Source organism: Chionomys nivalis, chromosome 4 (assembly GCF_950005125.1).
Source record: "Chionomys nivalis chromosome 4, mChiNiv1.1, whole genome shotgun sequence".
NCBI lineage: Eukaryota > Metazoa > Chordata > Mammalia > Rodentia > Cricetidae > Chionomys > Chionomys nivalis.
Window position 1 is genome coordinate 76,950,427 of NC_080089.1, and position 18,566 is coordinate 76,968,992.

The window sequence follows — 18,566 nt, forward strand, 5'->3', positions numbered from 1 at the left end:
AGTCAAGGGTAAGAGGGGTTGAGAGCAAGAATAAGTAAAGCTTTGGAGGCCACAGGGGTCGCACATCAGTGATTTACATTATGATTTATAACAGCACAATTGCAGTTCTGAAGTAGCAATGAAAATAACTGTACGGTTGGGGGTCACCACAACATGAGGAACTGTATTAAAGGGTCTCAGCGTTAGGAAGGCTGAGAACCACCACATTAGAGGGACTTCGCTCAGAGTGAAAGCCGGGAGATGGACGGTTTTAACCCAGTTTCCGTTTAGAAGGGTTTTTATAGCTACTGTTTGAGAGTTTGTAACCCTGCCAGGCTGGAGGCAGGGAGATGATGGAAGAGGGCACACATGCAGTAATGTCTGCGACTTGATGAGGTGAGGAGAGATTAGGAGAGAAATGGCCGTTGCTGGGGAGATGTTCAGAGATCTGGCAAGTGGAGTGGGAAGAAAGGAGTCTGCCTAGAGTTGAGCCCAGAAGGCGACTCTGGTTTCTGGTAGCTGAGGGAAATCGGTGAGAGAGAGGACTAGGATCCCATTACGGAATGAGTATTTTCCACTGCAGCATGGATGGGGCCAGATGCACTTGGATTTTTTACTATTTTTTTAAAGTATATTTAGGGCATTTGCTTGTTTATCATTTGAGACAGATTCTCACTCTGTAGCCCTGGCTGCCCTGGAACTCATTACATAGACTAATCTGACCTGGAACTTGCAACAACCACCCTGCTTCTTCCTCCTGAGTGTCAGATTTTAGTACAGAAATGAGGTGAGGAGAGATGGGGAGAGAGATGGCCAGTTAGGAAACTATTTAAAAGATTGGTCGAGCCAGGCAGTAGCGGCACAGAAAAGTTTGGTTGATGAGAACTTCACATCACCAGGATGTAAGGTGAGACCTGAGACCCCTACCCCTGTGTCATAGCCTCCACTTCAGGTGTGTGGCCCTCTCGGGAGAGACACGGTCCCACTGCAATCCCTCCACATATCCAATTGCAAGAGGTCCTGGGAGCTGTTGACTGAGGCTGGGTGCCCACGGGTCCCCCACTTGAGCTTGGAAGAACTTCTAAATTGACCTCTCCTGAGTTAAGTGCTCCACCCACCACCCCCACAGATGTACTGTACTCTATCTCTCCTGTGTGACCTGAGTCAGACAGGGGAGACCCCACTTTTGCTCCAGTCTGACCAGATGTGGCCTCCTATTGGTCAGCCTGTTCCCAGACTCACTGATACCCAATGTTTTCCATCCTGCAGCATCCACAATGAGGGTCAGTTTGTCACACAGAACCAAGACTCTGGCAGTTTATGCCAATGGAGAGATGGGTGAGAATTGTGGTGTGAGCTGTGGTAACTGTGTGGTGCAAAGGCCAGGAAGGGATGGGCGATTCCCACCTAACCAGAACTGTCTGTTTGTTGAAAATTTCCACAGTGATAGAGAAAGTCTGGTGCCGGCTCTTGTGAACTCTTGAGTTAGAATAATATTTACATTTTCAAATGGTTGCCAAACTCAAAGTGAGACTATTTCAGGACACAGAAAATATGTAAAATGCAGGTTTTGGTGCCCACAAGGAAGCTTTAAAAAAAAAAAAAAACAAATCACACTCCTCATCATCTTGAAATGGACGTGCTGAGTGTGAGTGGGGCTCCATTTCAGTGCCCAGCACCATATCCAGACCTTACACACTTTGGGAATAGATTTCTTTCTTCGGATAACTCCTGCTGTGATCGGTGATTGTGCTTAGCAAATTTAGGGAGCGGTCCCCTGAGATTCTCTTATCCGCCCTTTGAATGACTCCTTTTGTCGTATTCAACCTACCTACAGCCTTCTTTCCTTCACACTGTCTTCTACTGTGAACCTGTCTGGGATGGCTCAGTCCAGAGCAGCCATCATTTTCTAATTAGTTCTTAGATCTCTCTCCATTTAAAAAAAAATTGGGGTGCTAGAAACAAAACTCAGGTCCTCAGTAAGAGTAACAAGCACTCTTCATTACCGAGCCATTTCTCCAGCCCATCTTCTAATTCATAACCCCTTCTCACCCTTCCAAGAAGACCCTTGGGCTCTCTACACCCTAGAGAACCTAATAGAATATCTCCTGTTGAAATATATACTCTTCCAAGGAGTGACACTATCCTTTTAGGAAACAGAGAGGAGGGAGAGAGAGAGAGAGAGAGAGAGAGAGAGAGAGAGAGAGAGAGAGAGAGAGAGAGATGAAGCAAGAACATCCATAGAAGAGTAGAGATGGAGGTTGTGATGCTAGTTTTATGTCAACTTGGCACAGGCTAGAACTGTTTGGGAGGAGGGAACCTCAATTGAGAAAATGCCTCCAAAAGATGAGGCTGTAAGGAGACCTACAGGCATTTTTTTTTAATTAGTGATTGATGTGGGAGGGCCCTGCCCAGTGTGAGTGGGAACAACCTTGGGCTGGCAGTTCTGGATTCTATAAGAAAGCAGGCTGAGCAAGCCATGGTGAGCAATCCAATAATCAACACTCCATCATAGCCTCTGCTTCAGTTCTTCCTCCAGGTTCCTGCTTGGTTTGGTTTCCTGCCTTGGCTTCCCTCAATTTATTGTGATTCAGGATAGGTAAGCCAAAAAACCCTTTCCCCCTCAAGGTGCTCTTGGTCACGTGGTGTGGGAAGTCCTTCTGTCTATGTGTTGACTTTATTTGTTAATGAATAAAGAAACTGCCTTGCCCTGTTGATAGGGTAGAGCTTAGGTAGGCAGAGGAAGGGAACTGGATAAAATGTTTGGAGAATGAAGGCAGAGACAGGGAGACACAATGGATCTGCTGTTAGAGTAAGACATGTGGAAACTGCCGGTAAGCCACTGCCACATGGCAATACACAGATTCATATACTCTAACTGTAATCCCATGTGAAAATTAAAATCAAAAATCAGATCACATACTTCTAACACAGGATATACATTATTGTTCCAAAATGTAGGGAAAGAAGCACAATGAGGAAATATGGGACTAAAGCAAGACCAAAAACCAGTTGGGCAAACTCCTAACTTTGTATATCCATGTCTGATGTCAAAATGCTCTTTAGATCGCCAACTTTCCAGCTTTGTTGACTGCAACACATTTCTTTCTCTTGGGCTGGTTCCACCCCCTGTTAGCAGTTCTTCTTGGCAGGTGTTCCACAACTCTGGCATCTCCAATATCTTGGGTCCCCAAGGCAATCCAGGCTTCAACTTCACAGCTTCACACAATGGCCTCTCTACTAGGCCTCCATTTAGGGACACCCCTGACACATGCTTGTCTCAGCGACTTTCTTTAGGTGAGGAGGGAAATTCCATAACCTGTTTCTGCTATACTTAACTTTAAAGCTAGAAGCATGTGGCCAAACCTGTCAAGTTCTGCAGCTTACTGGGGCTGGACCATGGCCCCTTTATTCAATTACATCATCACCAACTTTCTGTCCTTCACTGCCTAAGCTTTGGTTGTCCTAAAACTTGCTCTGTAGACCAGACTGGGATTAAAGACCTGACTCTAAGCTTTTCTTTAATTCCTTTTCACAGCTGGAAACTTAGCTGGGTGGCATCTTGCTGTTAGGTCAACACTCCCCTTATTCTCTCTCTTAATCAGTTTATCTTCTTGAACACAGGAATCTTCCATTCCACTTCTTGGTGCTCTTTTTCTCCTCAAAATTTACATCTTGTAATTTACCCTGCTCAGTTTGTTCCTTTTCATTATAAATCTTCATTAAAGTTAATATAATAACCATATGACAGAGTCTATACTAGGCTGTTTTGAGATTTCTTCTGCCAACAGAATTAATCCAAAACTCTTCACTTTAGCCTCAGACAGACTCTTTGGACAAGGGCAAAGGTGGCTACTTTCTTCACCAAACTATCACAAGAATGATCTCTAGGCAACATACTAAAATTCTTCTCCTTTAAAACTTCTTGGAGCCCCCTGACAGTTCAAATAACTCTTAGCACCTCTGCCTTCCATGTTCCTACTAGAATGACCCATTAAGCGGTGCTTAAAACATTCCATTGTTTTCATAACTCAGAGTACCGAAGTCCAAATTCCTATTAAAAAAAAAAATGCTCCACCCTATCACAGCAATACCTCATACCTGGTACCAACTTCTGTCTTAGTTAAGGTTTCTATTGCTGTAAAAAAACACCATGTCCAAGGTAATTCTTATAAAGCAAACTTTTAATTGGGGGGGCTTGCTTACAGTTTCAGAGGTTCAGTCCATTATCATCATGGCAGGGAGGGTGGCATGCAGGCAAATGTGGTGCTGGAGGAATAGCTGAGAGTCCTACATCTTGCAACAGGAAGATGATTCAGATACTGGGCAGTATCCTGAGCACAGGACATCTCAAGGACTACCCCCATCTTCCTCTAACGAGGCTATACCTACTCCAGCAAAGTCACATCTCCTAATAATGCCACTCCCTATGAGATGAGATTATGGGGCCAATTACATTCAAACTGCCACAGGGTGGTTTGAAAGATTTAAAGGAGACAGAATTTGTCGCTACTTTATGAGATGGTCTCACTTTGTAATCCAGGTTGACTTAGAACCAGTTCCTCTAAATCTGGGATTACAGGCATGTACTACTATGTCCAACAAGGTGGTAGGCTTTGCTGTGGAGGGGAATACTGCCTCCTGGTGGTGACAGTCAAAGTGAAGTGTTGTGAGTTCTTCTTTTCTCCTTTTCCTTCCTGCTCCCAGCCCAAGATTCTGCTGTTGCTTCCTTCATCGTCTCCCCTATTTCTTTCCTAAAAACCAGATAAGCAAAGGCAGTCTGATGTATGAGTGGGAGTGACTTTATGGGACAAAAGATAATGATACAAGATAAGATGATATTCTTGAACAGGGGGGTGTGGGAATGGAGTGTGGAGAAACTGTGGTAGACGGCAGTAGACTTTCTCTAAGGAGCCAGAGAGTAAGGAGTTTTGGCATATGTAGGTCATATGGCTTCTATACCATGTAATGTCATGTAATGTAAGACAACATGTGCATGAAAAGGCGTGGCTGAGTGCCCGTGGGATGACATAGCAGATGGAGGGGCCTACGCACGGACGCATTTGAGCGTGTACTCACACACATGTGCACATGCACACACACACACATACAAATGAGTAAAGAAAGTTTCATTGCTCATTTCACATCACACAATGTAATCCTTTCATTTTACTGCAGCCAGGGAACCACCCCCATGATCATGAAGTCTAAGGAGAGACCCACTTCCGCCGCCAGGGCCCTATTTACCTCCTCCAGAGACTCCACCACGCCACCTGTTCCTAGCGTGGGGTCCCTATCCTGCTGTTGTTACTCCGTCCCCAGTAATCCGTCACAGCACACAGTGTCCCTCTTGACAAACCCCCAACCTTTAAGCAGCCATGTTCTCGTGACAGCTTTGTCTGCAGAGCACGGTAGACACTTAGCAGCTGCCTCCTGCCTTGCCTTCTGCTGCATTGCCCTTTTCCCACAGTGACAGCGGGTAGATTTGGTAGATTCGATGGCTCTCATTTCATCACTTTAAGGTCACTGCCGCTGCTGTGCTATGTGAGATCTTGGCTCCAAGCCCTGGCTTGAAAACCTTCTGGGAAGATAGACTGAGTTTCTCATTAATCCATTCGGTCTAGAAGTGTCCACGGGGTGCCTACTGTGTCCCAGGTACTGTTGTGGGTTTCAGGCCACGTTGCCACCAGAGCTTGTCTTCTGGTGAGAGAAAGCAGAGAAGCTGTGACAGAATATATCATCTTTTGGAGGTGATATGTGTGGAGGGGAGGGGAGGGTGTCAAATGGTTAAGAGAACCTCGAGGCTCAAGTGGGAAGTGTAATGGCTGCCATCTGAATCATTGGGCCATGTGAACAGACAGAGATGAAAAAGATAACTGTGTGGGCACCCACAGAAAGATCATACAGACCAAGGCTTGCTACACTACACCCCTGAAGCTGAAGCCTTCCTGAGGGCTGGAACAGAGAGCAAGGTAGGGGCGGCTTGGATTTCAGCCTGAGAGATAAACAGAGGGTTATCAGCTCCAACCACACCTCTAGCCAACACAGAGACCTCTAGCCAGATGTGGCTCTAAGTACGTGAAGTGTGGCTGGTCCAAAGAGATGGCACCTCACATTTGAAAGGCTGAATGGACGCAAACATAAGATTCATTATTTTTGTCTGGATGACATTTGACAACAACAGCAATTCTGTGGTATTGGGCTAACTAAAGCATATTACTGCCTTTTTCCTCATTGGCCGTAGAAGGAGGATAGATGGGTCCCCAGCAGCTGTACTAGAGTCAGCCAGGGAAGTCAGAGCTGGGTTCTCACACTTGCTGCCTCTGTTCAAGCTGCCACACTCCCCAGCCCAGAAAAGCGAGTTGAACATGCACGGGCAGTGTTTCGATCGGTGTGAGAAGGATACAGGTATCACTAAGGTGGAGTAAGTGCCTTTGGATGGAATATTCCAGACCATCCATTTAATGAAGAGAGGTCACACCAGTTTTCATGCAAAAATAAATAAATAAATAAACACCTAGATAAATAAATGATAAATAAAGCTTTAAGACTTTAAAAACATTATTATTAAAATACATTTCACTTATTTCTCATTCCTTTTGAAAACCTCTTATTATTTAATCCCCACGCATAAGTGTCTATCTATAAATGGCCCACAGTGGTCTCTGGTTTCTCTTTACAGGGTCATTCGATGATTACTTCCGAGTGCAGTGGCTGGGGGAAGACTCTCTAAGTTGACCTTCTCTGGTGTGTCCCTCCTCTGCCCCACATCCTACTGCACTGTTGACTGAGATAGCCACCGGTGCGTGCAAAACCTTCTCACCAAGCCTTTGTCTTCAGGGGAGAATTTTGCTTGGTTTCCTAACTAACTTGTCTGTGTGAACCTGGGCAGCTTCCATGCTGTGACTTACAGATGCCTGCGATGCCTCTGCTCTCCCTGAAGGACTGACGAGCTCTGTGGGGAATAGATTTTTAAATCAGTTTGTTGGGATAGTTTTTGGTTTTTGGCTACTTAGGAGTGGAAATTGACACCAGCTCCTCTTTTCCAGAGGGCAGGGCCACCTCCTACGTGTACTTCGATACCCCCTTTTATTGCGTTTGTAATACAATCTAATCTTAGCTCGGCACAATGCCACCAATGTATTGACTGTATGTGGCATCCTTTTGCAAGGTTAAGTGTGGTGTGTGACTGATAACAGGCCACCTTAATGTGAGTGTTTGCTATGTACATTATCCCCGTGCTTTTCCCCAAATAGAAGGCATGTGCCCCTGGACTCCAAGTTCTTTGCCCAAGCAGCTAAAATAAATGGCTAAGGCTAGAAAAAAGGCTCAGGGGTTAAAAGCACCTGTTGCAAGGCGGTCGGTGGTGGTGCACACCTTTAATCCCAGACCTCGAGAGGCAGAGGCAGATGGATCTCTGTGAGTTCGAGGTCAGTCTGGTCTACAGAGCTAGTTCCAGGATACCAAAGCCTACACAGAGAAACCCTGCCTCAAAGTCCCGCACCCCTCCCCCCCCGCTCAAAAAAAAAATGCTTGTTGTTCTTGCAGAGTTCAATTCTCAGTACCCATATAGCAGCTCACAAGCATCTATAACTCCAGTGTAAGGAATTCCAATGCTCTGATCTCCGGAGACACCAGGCACATGCGTGGTACACATACATGCATGCAGGCAAAACATTCACACATAAAATAAAATGAATAAATCTAAGAATAAATAAAAGACAATGATTAGTAGCTTCTCTTACGTGAATGGAAGACGCCCTTAGGAAATGAATTCTGGAGGTCGGGATTTCAAAACAGATGACCGCGAGGTGATGTCAGGTGATGCCGGGTTATGGCAAGGCCATGCTGCTGTCCCTACTGGGGAGAGCTCTTCTCCCTGTGCGTGCCTACTTCTGCAGGCCTCTTCCTCCAGTTTTAAGGCCACACTTCACCCCGTCCTTTTGACTTTATTATTATAGCTCCAGAGAAATGTAAAATATGGCGATGAGGGGTCATGTTGTCTTTCTATTGGATGAATCCAATGAGAGGTCTTGTATGGTTCTCTGAGAATCTGAGCTTCTTTTCTGACAAGCGAGGGGGAAGTGTTGAGTCCTAAGCAGAGCTTGGAATGCTCTGGCCTCTCTAGGATCACACTGGATGCTGGATTGTGGGATTCGGGGTGAAACCTCACAGGTGCAAGGTGAAGGAGCTGTTCTGAAGGTGGAGCCAACAAGATTTCCCATGGGATTTGATATGGGGTGTGGCTTGAGAAACGGGAAGAATGGGGCTGCCAGAGACTGTTGCAGAAAGGTGGGCAGAGCAGTGGGCTAGGGGGATCAGTTCTGGGGTCAGCTAAGCAACCACGTGGAGATGTTGGAGGTCGGAAGTTAAATCATGAAGTTTGGAAGTTTGATTGGTTAAATCAGGAAGTATATTTGGAGTCATGGCACCGAGTGGTACTCATCAAAGTACTGCTTGTGTTCGGGAGGAAGCCTGAGAACTGAACTTTCTAACACCTGCCATTCGTAGACTGGGGAGAAAAGGGAGCATCCTTAGAGTGAGGCAGAGGGGGAGCCAGATGATGGTCGCTGGGAGTCCCCAAGTGGAGCAGCACACTCTGCAGATGAGGTCAGGGCAGGGACAGCGCTGGACAATGCTGACCACGGGTTTCGGGGATGAGGCCGTGAAGTCCCACATTTTCTTTGGAATGATCTGAGTGAAAGCTTAATTGTAAGGATGAAACAAAGAGATTCAAAAGCTCTGCGGTCAGTGGTGAACATGGAAATTCCCAAGAATATCAGAGGAGGAAGAAAGAAATGGGACCTCCGCTGACAGAATATTGGGGCCAAGGGAGGACCAGAATAACAAACTGTGGGTTTGCGTGTTAGTGGGGATAACCGACAGAAACGAGAGCATCCCCATGGGGAGAAGGTAGAAATTAGGGGAGCTCTGTTCCCATGGAGATGAGGATTCTTTTTAAATTTAAGGCTTACAAAGGGATGCTTTCCAGAGCCATAACTGTTTGCCTTACTACAAGGGACAAGAAGGCAGGCCACATGAACATGACGTAATGGTGTATTTGAGGAAGGGCTGCCTGGTGGCTTCATTTATTCAGAGAGGTGGGAAGTTAAGACTACACACGGGGTGGCGTTTTGAAGACCTTTGGAGAGATGTATTGGAGATGTACATTTAGCTACTAGTATCAGCCTGACTGGACTGTGGAAGGATGGAGTGGTATCTTTGAACTTGGTTTTAGAGTGGTAGCTCAATGTTATGGTGCAGGTAATGAGCTCATATTCAAAGGAGTGATCTTGACTGGGCTCATGCATGATTCGGTTGGTAAAGAAAGAGTCTGCTGTGCAAGCATCTGGACCTGAGTTCATATCCTCAGGGAGCCAGCTCCTGTGGAGGTGGGTAGGGACGGGGGAAGTCCTAGAGCTCGCCGGCCTGCCAGCCTAGCTAGCCAGTTAGTTCTGGATTCAGTGAGAGAGAGCCTGTCTGGATCTACATGGATGGCTCAGCGGGTAAAGATACAGTCAAACCTGAAGTCCATCCTTGGGTCTGCTGTAGTAGGAGAAAACTGACCCGGGAAGAGTCCTCTCTCCTCCACCTGTTCTGACGCAAGCTCCACTCACTCCCCTCCCCACCCAACTCCCAACCCTCTCCATGCGCACAGAATCGTCTTAATGTTTCACTGACTCAAATATTTGCTTCCTGCTTCCCCTCATCCCAATAGCAGCGAAACTATTTGTAGGCAGAGTTGCTTAGGAACTGCTACCTCCGGGGAAGCCCAGCTTGCTCTCGCACTCCTCCCGATGGCCACAGGAAGAATTGCAGCTGAGTCACCGCACAAAACACGGGTGCCACCGTGTGGCCAATGACTGCAGCAGCAAACGTGTCAATCTCATACCCACTGGAGGATTTTTAAGGTTTAAGGTCCTGGGTCACACGATCAGTAAAACCTTGAAACCGTGACCAGACCAAAGGTCTTTTTGCTTTTTATTTGTTTGTTTTATCCCAGTAGCTCTCCCTTTCCCCACCTCCCTCTTTCCTACACTCCTTCACTGCTGGGGGTGACTCTTTCATGAGAAAGCACCCACTTTAGCAGTCAGCTCAGGATCAAAAAGTCCTCAAGAGACAAGGAAATGGAACAGCTCCTAAACTGTGAAACATCTGTCAGAGAGATGTCTTCTTCTCTGGGAGCCCTCAGCCATCCTGGCTTCTTTCCAGGGTCACAGTGTCCTCACGAAAGCCAGAAGTGTCAAAGTACAAGTTCGAAGTCATCCCAAGGATGGAGCTGGTGGAAGTCCCCATGTCTCATTACTAGATATAGATTTAATTTAGTTGATTGCAGCTGAGTACCCATTCCAGTCTCTCCTTTTTCTTATGGCCTCAAATTCCAAATATATTCAAATCTAAAGCTTCTTCATTTCCCGAAGAGAAAATGTGGGCCGGGGTGGGACTATTGCTTGATACACAACGCAGGAATAAAACCCCACTGTTCAGTTCTTCAGCCTTTGCTGGTGCTTTTGTCTCCACTGGCCTTCCTGTCAGTCAGGGTGTCCTCCACCAAGTCTGTGACCCAGCTCGCTTCCTTCCCTCCACATGTGCTTTGGCTCAGTCTGCAGCAGATGGCTCTTGGGTGTCTGCTTTGTCATCCCAAACTGCTCTCAAATTCCTCTTCTACCAAGGTCTCCTCCCCACCCTCCTGCCATACCCAGGACTATTCTAAATGCTGTGTAGTGTTTTAAAAAAAAAAAGTATTTGGGTGGGGAAGAAAGTGTGCGCAGGCAGACCAACTACAGGTTCTTACATTTTTATTATTTTATGTGCATGAGTGTTTAGTCTACACATATGTCTGTGTACCACATGGATGCCTGGTACCTGAGGAGACCAGAAGAGGGCACTGGATTCCTTAGGACAGGAATTACAGATGGCTGTGAGCTGCTGTGTGGGTACTGGGTACTGAACCCCGGTTGTCCAGAAGAATAGCCAGGGCTCTGAACTGCTGAGCCATCTGTCCAGTTCCAAAAGTTTAAAATAGACAGCTTCCTTTTTTCTCTTTTTTATTTCTTATTTCTCCCTCCTCTTTTTCCCTCCCCTTCCCTTTCTTTCAATACTTAATCTCATGTAGCCCATACCGCCCTTGAACTCACAATATAGCCAAAACTGGCCTGGTCTTGAACTCCTGATCATCTTGCCCTTATTGCCCACGTGCCAGACGACAGTTCCATGCCACCATGCGCAGGTAAAAGTAGCCCAGGCTGCTGGGCTTATGGTCTTGGTCCTCTTCCCTTCTTCCCTTCCTCTCATCCTTTTCTGACTACTGCTGCACCCAGCGGCACCACGGCTGTGGAATATTAGCTTAAGATGTGTTACATTCACTTATGCTGGGGAATATTTGTTTAATGATGCAAGGCTGTGCTGTGTTCTTTTATGTTACATTTGTTTAACTTTGCCTACCTGAAACACCTCATTGGTTTAACAAAGAGGTGAATAGCCAATGGCTAGGCAGGAGAGAGAAATAGGTGTGACTGCCAGTCAGAAGGAATAAATCAGAGGAGAAATCTAGGCTCAGAGAAGAGCGAGGAGTGAGAGAAGGAGAGGAGGGCGCCAGGGGCCAGTCACCCAACCACACAGCCAGCCACAGAGTAAGAAGGAAAGAAACACATAGAATAAAGAAAGGTTTAAAAAAAAAAGTAAGAGAAAAAGTACAGAGGCAAAATGTAGTTAAAGAGAAACGGGATGATTTAAGTTAGAAAAGCTGGCGAGAAACAAGCTAAGGCCGGTCATTCATGAGTAAGAATAAGTCTCTGTGTATTTATTTGGGAGCTGGATGGTGGGCCCCCAAAGAATAAAAAAAAAACAACTACACACTACCATAGAGCCAATGCTTATATATATATAATGCATATACATGTGCACGGTCTTGCTATGCTCACCTTGAACTTGCAATCCTCCTGGCTCAGCCTCCTCAGTGTCTGTACCACTACACCCAGCAGTCAAGGTTTCATGAGTCAGAGGAGAAATCTCATTTGGGATGGGGCTCACATGGTGATAGAGGGAAGGCAGGCTAGGCATCCTGAGGCTACTGAATGAGGCATTCCCATAAATTTTTACCATCTTCAGGGGAGAAAGTCCGGGGCATCTGCAGCTCTCCGGGGATAGCCTCAGCTTTGTTGTGGGCAGTCTTGCTTGGATCAGCCATCACAATCTCTCACTCTAAGCACGAAGACCCAAGAACAATTGTTTTTCTTTTAATTTTATTCTTTTGTACGTTAGTCTATAGTACACGTGTGTGTGAGTACATGTGTGGGTGCCCACACACTTGTGTGTGCACATGGGTGGAGGCCAGAGATTGGCATCAGGTATCTTATTCTAGTACTTTCCATGTTATTTGTTGAGGCAGGGTCTCTCACAGGTCCCAGAGCTCCCAACTGTCTAGACTGGCTCATCAGTAAGTTTAGGGAATCCACCAAGTCTGGGCCACCACGACTGGCCTGTAAAACGATGTTCTTTGCATGGGATTTTTACATCCTCTTTCTTTCATCTCTTTGTTCATTTCCTCTAATTGTTTCTAGATCCCTGATGGGACACAGTGGGTCCCTTTATTATTTTCTAAGCATACATGTTAGATCTCGCACAAACACATTTACAAGTGCTCACTGCTATGACCGTCACATGACATGACATGCTCAAAAGGACCTCATGGTCTCTAGCTTATATTCATTGTAGTGAGGTGGTTTCCCTCTTCAGTCACAGCTCCTGAGATGACGGGGGTCACTGAAAGAGCTGATGTTCCTGACCCCACATTGCCCGACAGTGACAACTGAGATCTTCCACTGCTTTGTCTGTGCAATTGCATGGAGAGGCTGAGAAGTTAGTGGTAGCCAGGCAAGCACAGGGCCCTGATTTCAGGTCCCCCCCCCCCACAGTATAAGTAAATAAAGCACAAATATTCATTTTCTTTTAAGGCTGTTGTGAATTAGATAAAAACATTTCTGAATTGTACACTGTATTATGAGTGCCCCCATCCCCATCAACTTCTCTCTCTCTCTCTCTCTCTCTCTCTCTCTCTCTCTCTCTCTCTCTCTCTCTCTCTCTCTCAGAAAATCTCTTTCAGCCCATCCTGCTGGGAAGAGGGCTCGCCAGGTGATGGAGAATCGGCTGGGCTGGGCTGGTATTACATGGAATGTGAAGTTTAAAGTAGTAATGTCCCTGATATTATGAAACTAGCAGTTTAGTAATACCTCTTTAAAGAAAAGAGAGCAAAGACTAAAATGTGGTCCCTTTGTGAAACATTGGAATTTTTCTCAAATTTGACATAACTCAGTTCGTACATCTCTGATCCCTGAGTACTATAACCTGCTCTGCGCTGCTTCTTTGTGTAAGGGTGACATACTAGCTGGCTTCGTCGGCAGTATTCAAGAGCTGACCTTGTATCTGGGAATGTAGCTTGGTGGTTGAACAAATGCTTAACACGCAGACTCCCTGGGTCCACTCCAGGACCCTTGAAGAGCAAACTTGTAAACAAAAGCCACAGTGGAAACAACTCGAGTCTCTGTCAATGGGTGGATCAGCTGTGTGGTCTATATGTCCAAGGGGCTTATTCTGTCTTCAGAGACAGAAAGCTTGATTCGCTCTACAGTGTGGATGAGACTGGACAGCAGTGTGACCAGGGTAGAAAGAAGCCACAGGAAGACAAAGACTGTGCAATTCTAGTTGCGCAGGACACGCAGAGTGGTCAGATTCGCGAAGACAGGAAATAGAAAGGTTGGTGCTGGAAATGGGAGGCATCGTTCAGTGTGGACAGCTGTAGCTTTGCAGGGGTCTGGAGTGGATGGTGGGGGTAGCAACAGTGCGTCAGGGTGACCGTGCTGAAGTCTCTCCCAATGTACTTGAGATGGCTCAAGGGGACATATTGTGATATAGGTATATATTTCTAAAAGACTTTTAAAATGTGTGTGTGTGTGTGTGTGTGTGTGTGTGAGAGAGAGAGAGAGAGAGAGAGAGAGAGAGAGAGAGAGAGAGAGAGAGAGAGAGAGAGAGAGAGAAACAGACAGAGAGGTTATATGCACCTTCACACGTGGAGGCCAGAAAGAGGCGTCAGATCCCTCCAAGCTGAAGTTACAGGCATGTGCAAAACACCCAGTATGTGTGGTGAGTGCTGGGATCAGAACTCTGGACCCCATGCTCAGCAGCAAGTGCTCTTGACCCCTTAACCATGTCAGAAGCCTCTACATTTGATTTTTTTTAACTTTTAATTTAATTTCTTATTTTTTATTTTTTTGAGACAAGGTCTTACTCTGTAGCCTAGACTTGCCTGAAACTCATGGCCGTCCTCCTGCCTCAGTCTTCCAAATTCTAAGATTATAGATATTGCCACCACATCTGACATGTTATATGTTTTTAACACAATAAAAGAGAAAGGATGGAAGGAAAGAAGGAAGGAAGGAAGGAAGGAAGGAAGGAAGGAAGGAAGGAAGGAAGGAAGGAAGGAAGGAAGGAAGGAAAGAAGGAAGGAAGGAAAGAAATGGTAAGTAACCCAGGTGTGGTACAGTCTTGTGATCCCAACATTTGAGAAATGGTAGCAGAAGGAGGATCAGGACAAGAGTTTGAGGCCAACTCAGGCTACAGAAGACCGTTCCCCCCACCCCCCAAAATCAATAACAACCAAACCAAAACAACAACAACGAAGCAGGCCACAAAAGGTAAATAACATGTAAATGGGCACCTGGGACGCCTGCTTCCCAGAGTTCCCTCATACGTGCTTTATGTCAGTAAATGGCCAAAACATATCCCATGGGGCCCTCTGGCTCCATGTGTCCGCTGACCTCACGTCTGAAGTGGTCGATGCTGACAAAATTGAAGCAGTTAGAAAATAGATGGTGACAATAGCTTTCATTAAAAACGAGACTCCAGGCTGCTTTGTGAGCTCAGCCCTTTCAACGGGAGAGCACAGGTTGAGAATGTAGCTGGAGAGAGCCTTGGCCTAGCCGACTCCAGGCCCTGATCCTGCACCCCCAACACAAAAAAACAGAACAGAGATCTGAGTTCAGTCGTGTTCCTGGCCTTCTGGATGACTGGAATTTTTGGCAAATGAAAACCTCCCGTTAGCCAACATCTTGGGCAATCAATCAATGGGTTCACTCCGTGCCTCAGGTAGTTCAAATAGCATCTCTTGCTGCAGATGAGGCAAGCCCCTAGAGCCCCAAGCTGTAGAAAGAAAAACCTTTTGCCAGTCACAAGGAGGAAAGTAAAGCACAAACCACTCCCTGCCTCCCAGGCTGCACTCTGTATGCCATGTCTACACATCACGTCTATGTATCATGCTTCCTTCTATGGGATTCTATGGGTCTCCATTTCTCTACCACACTCTAGAATGTTAGCTATCCTAATCATTGGATGAAAACCCTTTTGAGTGTTCTGGACAGTTGTTTATCTGGGTAAAGGTGTGTGATGAAAAGCTTCTGCAGTGGCTCTGAAGTTATCTGGAATCAAGGTCTAGACAGGAATCTGAGCAGGTGATCTTTGAGGCTGGCCCCTCGGGGGCTCGGGTCCTTCTTCACAAACACACCAACCTCCGAGTGTCTTTATGAGCGCTCAGCGAGACTTGCCTGTGACCGGGTTTGAGCTTGTATAACATAAAGGGACAATGCTGCCCAAGTTTTTCTTCTTCTTTTGTTTTGTTTTTTTTTTTGGGAGGGGGGGGCACTCTTTCACCCTTGTAGGAGATTGGAGCTAAGATTGAAGCTATTTTCATGACACACCGGGATGGTATTTGCCTTTCTTCACTACAAGTCTTGTGAGGTAGGCACCTCCAGAGACCATGGGACATGGATGATATTTGTAGTATGCTGAAAACAAACGCCTACGTGAGGGATCATCTTGCCTTCTGACGGGTCAGTTACTAAAGACATTTATGAAAATCTTCAAAACTAGTACTTCTTTGTTTATTTTTGTTTTGAAGCTATTGTTACCCCACCCACCCACTCATGGGAATTTTTGTCAAAAGTAATGAGTACCAGTGTTCATTTATATTACAAAATATTTTTAAATGTTTACTTCAAGTGGGCATAGCAATCAATCTACACTTTCAATCTTAGCACTTGTAGCCAGAGGCAGGATATCTCTTTGAGTTTGAGGGCAACCTGGTCTACATAGGGGTTTTAAGCCAACCAGGGCTACATAGTGAGACCCTGTCTCAAAAAAAAAAAAAAAAGGTTAATTTCCATCTTCTGACATGGCAAATATTATCATATATAACCATATAAGCAAAGCTCTTGGAGAGTTGTATTACGTTTAGATAATAAACTGGTCCTAAGGACAAAACATCTGAAAAATGCAGAGATAAAGCACCTATAAAAAGTAGGTGGCTGCTTTATAGTCACTTAAGACAGTGGTTCTCAACCTTCCTAATGCTGCGACCCTTTAATACAGTTCCTCATGTGGTGGTGACCCCCAACCATGCAATTCTTTTTGCTGCTACTTCATAACTGTAATTTTGCTACTGTTCTGAATTGTAATGTAAGTATCTGTGTTTTCTGATGGTCTTTGGCAACTCCAAAGGGGTTGCGACTCCTGGGTTGCGACCCTCTGACTTAAAAGGCAAGTATCAGACTGTTACAAAGGTCACACACATCTTTAAAAATGTAAGTAAACATAAAAAGAAGAAAACGTCAGCAGTTCCCCATGCCAGGAACAGCTGCTGCCTGGGTTCTACCCGCAGCGGGTTTACATGAGGAGGCATGGGGACTCGAAGCTGATTTGCTGGCCTTTGCCCCATCTCGAGACCTCAGTTCTCCTCCAGCTACTTCTGGCTCTATTTTTCTTAGTCAACATTCTAAGTGTACTTATTAGTGGGCGTTCTTCATAACATTATAACATCACCCATCATTTTCTTCTGCTCTAGCTTTCTTTGTTGATACTAGTTGCCTGGTGGTGCATACCTGAAGTCCTAGCACGAGAAACGAGGCCGAGGTAGGGGGATTGCAGCAACTCTGAAGCCAGTCATGTCTACACAGCTAGCTTCAGGCCGGCTACTTAAGAAGACACTATCTTAAAAACAAAGCAAAGCACAAAGAAACAAACAATTCAATGGTCGGTTATCCACCACAATGCCTCTCCTGTGGGCCTTGCTAGAGAGTGCGCATTGAGTAGGGGCTGTTGGACTAAGTAAGTGGGTGGGGGAATCAGTCTAAGATGCCCCAAGGTCTTGCTGTATGTAGGACCTTATACTAAAAATAATAAAAACTTCCTCCCCCATAGTCTTTTTGTGCAGCCCTGCTGACCTGGAATTTTGAACACACAGAGATTTTGTATAGATTTTAGAATATTTATTTATTTATTTATTTATTGTACACAAACGCACGCGCGCGCATCTGTGCTCTCATACACCATGGTGTTTGTGTAGAGGTCATAGGATGCCTTTATGGAGTCGGATTTTCCCTCTACTGTGTATGAGTTCTGAGGATCCAGCTCAGGCCTCAAGCACTTTACCAACTGAGCCATCCTGCCTGCTGGATTGTTTCTGAGACAGAGTCTGGCACAGTGGTTGGCTTGGGAACTTTGCAGGCCAGGCTGGGCTCAGACACCAATAGTCTTTCCGTCCTACAGCTTCCAGAGGACAGAAGTCACAGGAATGATCTCCATGCCCAGTTTCTCTCCTTCTCCTTGGAATCCTGCTGGGGGCAGCTGGAGGTGGGCACCGCGTGCTCAGAGCTGTACGGTCCTCTGAAACGCTCCTCCTTCTGATGACCAGGTCTTGGAATTTAACCACAGTGGAGCCATTAATATCTATGTGGGAGGATGACAGATGAACACGGTGTGTCACTCGCATGCAAATTGAAACTTTTGTCATCTCAGACAGGAGGGAAGTTCTGACACGCTGCCGGAATGAGCCTGGACCCTATTATGCCAAGGGAAAAAAGTCAGTCACAAAAGCCTTCTGTGTCACACCTGGTGACACCAATTCCTAGAGAGGAATGGTGAATGCCAGCTGCGGGGTGGGCTGGGTAGCGCCCTGGAGAGGGACAGCAGCCGTGGCCACCTCCCCTGTGAATTGCTTGATGCCCCTGAGCTGTGCTGTCCTTCACAGCCACGGTTTGCAAATGCTTTGGATTCATCACCAGGTTTTACTCTAAAAAAAGGCCTGAGAACATCAAAGCTCTTTCATTTACGTGGCCCTCTCTATCAGCAGTTCCCATATCAGAAAAATCTTCTGCTTACCTGTTTTGCTTTGTTGCATTTTGCTTTTGTGACAAAGCTTACAATATCACAGTGGATGGCCCCAGGCTTCATTCCTGCCTCTGCTTTGTAGATGCAGGGAGTCTAGGCCTACACTTTCTGCTGTGTTTGTCCTGAGTTTATATTCCTAAAATTACATCAAGATTAGTACAGCAAGCGAAATGAGATCATCTCAGATGAAGCCAGCGATCTGCTTGGGGTATAGGGCAGTCACCTCTCCCCTTGGTTCCAAAGGGACGGCTGGGATAGGACACTTTTACAAACATTTTCAGGGTAGTATCTCCTTTGCCTGGAAGTCCACTCACAGACACTACGATTTTTTGTTTTGTCTTGTTTTTTTATTTTTGTTTTGTTTTGTT